Source organism: Fundulus heteroclitus, chromosome 9, assembly GCF_011125445.2.
Source record: "Fundulus heteroclitus isolate FHET01 chromosome 9, MU-UCD_Fhet_4.1, whole genome shotgun sequence".
NCBI lineage: Eukaryota > Metazoa > Chordata > Actinopteri > Cyprinodontiformes > Fundulidae > Fundulus > Fundulus heteroclitus.
In genome coordinates this window covers 16153493-16159629 of record NC_046369.1, presented here as the reverse complement: position 1 = coordinate 16159629, position 6137 = coordinate 16153493, and the positions used below count along the sequence as shown (strand labels likewise).

Below are 6137 nucleotides of genomic sequence, written 5' to 3'. Positions count from 1 at the left end.
TGCTAGCGGATTGGCTCCGCTCAAAACATCGCGAGGTTTCCGATGTGCGGTTCTACAGCGTCATCTTGTGGCCTTCATAGGTAACTTCATATTAAAACTTTATGTTTTTCGTTTTTAATCAAAGCAAACTGTAATAAACACGCGTTTTAATGTATACAGGTGATTGATGTTTTAGAAATTAATTTTAGTTTGTGATAACCCTGGGGAAGATAGAGCTTATGGTTAAAAAAAATTAAATTAAGGGCAAATATACTTGAATTCATTGTACGTGCAGGCGTTCTATAAGAAACGAAGCCGTGAGCAGTTGAAGGAATGCTTAATATAAGGGTGGGAGGTCCTACATGTATTACCTTTACAATGTTGGGAACATATGGTTCTGTTTACATTATTCTTGGGTCTTTCTATTATCTTTATCTTTATCAGAATCAGAATCAGAATCAAGTTTATTGCCAAGTAGGTTTACACTTACAAGGAATTTGACTTGGTGTTGATGGTGCAGACAAAAAAATCAAATAAAATTAAAAAAATATAATAAATAAAATGGATATATATACAGAAGCTATATAGTCTACACTCAGTAGATTGTGCATTAATGTAACGCACAAGCTTGTAAGTCCTGAACGGGGGAGAGAGACCGTGTCCAGTTTCACGGGCGACTCTTGGCCTTGTTGATAAGGCCGGCAGCAGATGGGAAAAAACTGTTCTTGTGGCGTGAGGTTGTGGTCCTGATGGACCGCAGCCTCCTGCCAGAGGGAGGTGGCTGAAATAGTCTGTGACTGGGGTGCGAGGGATCAGCCACAATCTTCCCTTTACCCCTCAGAGTCAGTGGCGGTTCTAGACCAAATTCACCAGGGGGGCCAAGGTGGGGCCAGTGTTTTTTCACAGGGGCACAGAACAAAAAATAAATAAAATAAAATAAAATGGCAATATTTAACTGTGTAATAATATTAAGTGAGCCATTTGTGGCTCTGGAACTGCAGGTTTCAGACCCCTGATCTAGCAGTTGAAACCTTTGCCCCCCTGCTCAATACGGCTAAAGCTAAACAAAAACATCTTAAGTTTTAATATTCTTTTTAGAGTAAAGCTGTATAGGTAAAAAATAATATTGGTCAAAGTGACCAATCAGTTATGGTTTCTTTGCCATTGCAAATAATTATGAGAAGTTTATTTAACATCATGCTTTTAGTACAGGGGCCATTTCTACAGGGGCATGGGCCCCTGTTGGCCCCTGTCTAGAACCGCCCCTGCTCAGAGTCCTGGAGGCGTACAGGTCTTCTCTGCAGACCGGATGACACGCTGCAGTCTGCCCTTGTCCTTAGCGGTGGCACCAGCGTACCAGATGGTGATGGAGGAGGTGAGGATGGACTCAATGATGGAGGAGTAGAATTGCACCATCATTGTCCTTGGCAGATTGAATTTCTTCAGCTGCCTTCTTCAGGAAGTCCATCCTCTGCTGGGCTTTCTTGGTGAGGGAGTTGATGTTCTGCTCCCACTTTAGGTCCTGGGAGATGATAGTTCCCAGGAAGCGGAAAGACTCCACAGTGTCGATGGTGGAGTCACAGAGGGTGATGGGGGTAGCTGGGGCTGAGTTCTTCCGTCCGATGAGAGTGGTGTCGTCCTATGGATAACAGCCGATGTGAGCGAAGATATGAGTTGTGCAAAATACTTCATGAGATGAGTTTACGGTAACTGATGTTTTTTATCATTTGTGTCTTAATTATTTATAGATTTTTATATTACAACATTAAATAGCTTAGCTATGATCCAGGAGACCGCTAAATTTGCGCTTAACCTTTGTTCACAGTGATGAGAATACTTCCAAATTCTTTTCAAAAAATTGGCACTGATTTGAGATGAAAAGGCCATAAAACATTTTTGTAGCACACACAGATAAAGTGATGATGTCAGCATTTCAGCTCAGTGTGCTAGCACAGACAAGATGTCAAAAAAAAAAAAACTGGAGCTACATATTGTCTTACATCAGCTTTAGACTTGACCTGTTTTTGTTTTTACAGCAGCAATAACACTTTCTGGCTTTTAACCTTGTGACAAAGTTCAGTAACTCATCTTTATGAAGAAAAACTTTACACACTTATACAGTACCTTACCAGCAATGAAAATAAAATCATTGTTTTAAAACTGGATTTGTAATTACTATCATTATATTTTCCTGATATTGATTATTTCTTTTTTTTTTTTTGCTAAAACATTTTAATGTGACAAACAAGCAAAAACGTCAAAAATTTGTGATGGAGTAAATCACTTTTCATGGCACTATGAGTGTGCAATCTAAAAAACAAAAATGAAGTTTATGAGTTATAGCCGGAAAAATTAACTCTCTCATGTGGTTCTCCTTCTCGTGAGAAGATTATAAAATTTGACTTTCATAAAATCCGTGATCTCTGTTTTTGTGGTTAAGGAAAGCAAAGAGAGAGTTTTGTTTTACAGGCTACAGAGCATGAGGAAAAAAATAAAATAAAATAAAAATGGAGATAGCTTATGCAAAAGACTAAGAGCAATATGTGCAGTTTCACTCAGCTTTGTTTATATAATTTTCAGTCTTATTTTTAATCGAGATCTGGTTCTCTTTTTAGGTACCAGTATGTCTTTCTATAGAGAGCCTACTCTTATAACAACAGGCTCTTTGTACAAAAACGATTGTAAAATTTGTGCTGACATGCCAAAAATAAGTCACGCCTCTTTTAAATTCCTTTCCATAGCGGTTTTAGTTAGAGCATTGGTTTACAGTAACAATTCATTTGCTTTTATATAGGGTATAATATACATTCAACTGAGTCATTTTGTATTTAGTGGCGGCATGACTGTGCTACTAAATGTAACTGTAGTGCTGTGCACTGTATGAAAAAAGGATATGGCAATAGTGGTTTCGTTAAGCTATGATTGTATGGAGGGAAATATTATTTTATCTTTTTGGATTGTCATTTCACTAAACACACTCTGTTTTTCCCTTACCTACTATGGAACAGAAGAGAACATGTACAGCGCTGACATAAGTATTCATGTCTTGAACCTTTGTACATTTTGTCACAAACACAGATGTGTGTAGGCTAGATTTTATTAGAAACTTATATGAAACAGACAAAAAGTCGCTCATAGTTTGAAAATGGATGAAAATTTTCACAGTTTGGACTTCTAACTAGGTGACTTCTGAAAGTAAGAAGTGGTAGTATATAGCATTTTATTTAGGGGTATCAAAGTAAAAGGGGCTGAATACAAATGCAGAGCTGATAACTGTTTCCCTTCCACTTGTTATGTTGTAACTACCTTTCCATCCCAAATCAGATAAGTGAGGGAAAATTCAAGAGGTGTACGTCACTCATCGAGGATGTCCTTTTTTTCTGTTTGCCTTTAGTTTTTGTCATTATAATCTAATAATGATAACAGAATTTAGTTTGGAGAACACTCGAACATGCGTCTTTCTATACAGCGGTCAAGATTTAAAACCTACTGTTCAGCATTCCATCGTTTATTGTTGTAGTTTAGGTTCTGACACCACGTAAAACTATAAGGCAGTCACTTCTTTTAGCAAAAATAAATGCATAATTTGAACGATCCATTCTACAGCTCAAAACCGATTTTACACTCCGCTCATGAGACCGTAAAGGGCTGCGGGTGGTTGGTTGTTTGGCCGGTCGGGTCTATCACGTGGACCTGTTTTTGTCCGGAGTCGCTTCCGGAACGTGATGATTGACGGGAGCCTCGTCCAATCAGAGGCGGAGGAACGGATCGCCGCAGGGGGCGGAAGTTGCCGCTCTCACACGAGACGCGAAAAGCAGCTATCGGTGCGGGGCGGGGAGGGGGTTTAACTGTAACGTTTATGGTCGCACTCATCGACCCCCCCTTCGCGTCCAAACGGAATGAATTGCACCCGTCGTCGTTGCTTTTGGGTTTATTCCTTAACGCGATGCGCAGTAAAGGAGGGTGATGTCGCAGACAGCTGCTAGTTTCTCGGAGAAGGCAAAGCTACGAGCAGAAATAGAGGTAAACATCCTGAGGGAGGTTAGCTTCCCGTGCTAGCCTCATGCTAACGCGCTCTGTTTTGGTCGCTAGCGGCAAGAATTCAAGAGGGTCTAAATTGATTTCCCCTCCCTCCCCCTCGAGCACTGTCCTAAACATGTACACATTTAAACCTGCTTGGCACTATTGTCACGGTTTTAATTGCATTTATATTGTTACGTGTGCAGTTATTAACAATTGGTTTAGTTTAACGAGAGTTAAGATCTCTTTCTGGCATGCTGAGTGTAGGTTTTTTGTCATTTGCAGCCCCCTCCCCATTTAGCATGTTTCTTCAGAAAATGTGATCGCTGTCACTTGATGTGTTGTCATCATCTGACCTCTGCTCTTATGAAAGATGTGTTGACTTCCCCATTATAGGGCTTTTGTTGTGATGAAAAAAAATTATTTATTCAACAATGATCTTGCGTAGTTTGCCCTTCACATTAGAAAATTAGTCTGCAAAAACCGCTATTATGATTATAGTGCTTTCTTGAATCACTGTCTGATTGTTTTTTTTTTTATTTTTAGTTCCCCTAATGCCAAGAGATTGTGATAACGCTTTATATCTTCTGACAAGAACGTCTGCAAGTTCGTCATCGCCACAGATTGTCACACAAGTGGTCAAACTTTCCTAAAAGTGATCATGTGTTTGGGTATTTTGGCAACATTTTCACAAGAGTTAATAACCTGAAAGAATGGCAAAAGTCACCACGATCAAGTATGTTGTTTTGACATGAAGACAGTTACTGGATTATTTTGTTAGTTAGTTTTTTAGCTTGTATCCTGGAGAAATCTAAGTGTCCCACTTTACTTTGAACTCTGGATAAAGCTGTGTCCCACAATCACAAGAAAACATAAATGTATTGTTTTAGACAGTGCTATGCAATAATAAACGATCTTTGATGAATGTAATACATACTTAGTGATAAGAATGTTTGTTAGTTAATTTATTTGTAATACCCCCCCCCCCCCCCAGAACAAAAAGCTGTTTGTTATATTTTTGCAACAGAATACCCTGTCTACAAACAAGAAAGCCATTCAACTATTTCAAATGATGCATCACAGTTAGATCCCGAAATTAAGTCATGAAGATGGACTTTGGAAATTCTAATTAAATAGCTGCTGACATATCAGATCAGTTGGTTTAGGTTTGCTTATAAAAAAAACCAACATGTCTGTCTTCAAGACCGAGACTTCAGCATAAGGCTATGTTGACAACAGGGATTTAGAAAAAAAAAAAAAAGATAATTACTGATACTCTAGGTATTTTTACTTTCTTAGCGACTGAAACCAAAATGGCAGCTGTAGACTGGATTATCATAACATTACTGCTAAACAATGGTTTTCAAATGTCTGTCTTGGAGTGTCATGATTCAAAGCTCGCTTCAAAACAAGTAAATAGGGTTAAACTTTGGAGTAATAAAAGACTTGAATTGTAATAGCATGTTAGGTAGCTGGTATTGGTTCGCTGCACGGGTTAATGGTGTTGAGATATACAAAAGATTTCAACAGTTGCAATTAGTTTCAAAACTGTAAAACTTTATTTTTTTTCATGTTACTCGTTCAGTTTAAAGCTCTTTAAATGAGATGTCTGAGAAAGTCGGCGTGACCAGAGTGTTTTAATGGCCAGCTTTCCCTGGGTGCTGTGCACTGCTGGTCCAACTAGCCAAAAGAGAGTTGTTACGCTTTTTCCTCACTTACAGCAAAGTCAGATTAAAATATTCATGTTTTCATCCGGAGGAGGTTGCTAAAGTGACGAGCTAACCCAAGCGTTTTCTTCTGCTCTGGTATCGCTCTTTAACAACTTGGCTCGCAACACGTTTTCCTTGCAGTTCTGGTAAATCGTGTGCAGGTGAAGTTTACAGAAAATGTACCATTTAAATTAATAGACGCAGCGCTTCTCTTGGAACGCCATAGTTTTTAGTTTGTACTGCTTTAGCAGCGCCTCGCTGCGCTCTCAGACCTCCGCGCTCCAGTTAAGTGGGTCGCCTGACAGACAGACAGGAAGGCACGGCAGCCAATTCGGTCTCTCGCTTTCATTGTGATGTTTTTGGAGGTGAAATCCTGGATTAATTGGATCACATTCAATTGATTAACAGATCCCACAATCTTCTGCTTCT

The 6137-nt window shown here is 39.2% G+C and overlaps 1 protein-coding gene across 1 annotated transcript in view; it reads left to right on the top strand.

Annotated features, from left to right (window-relative positions):
- Nucleotides 1-3779: 3779 nt before the first annotated feature.
- Nucleotides 3780-6137, top strand: part of rnf13 (ring finger protein 13) — a 53005-nt gene continuing 50647 nt past the window's right edge. The window contains exon 1 of the mRNA XM_036141090.1: nucleotides 3780-4002. The gene's annotated coding sequence lies outside the window, so the exon portion shown is untranslated. The remainder of the gene's footprint in view (nucleotides 4003-6137) is intronic.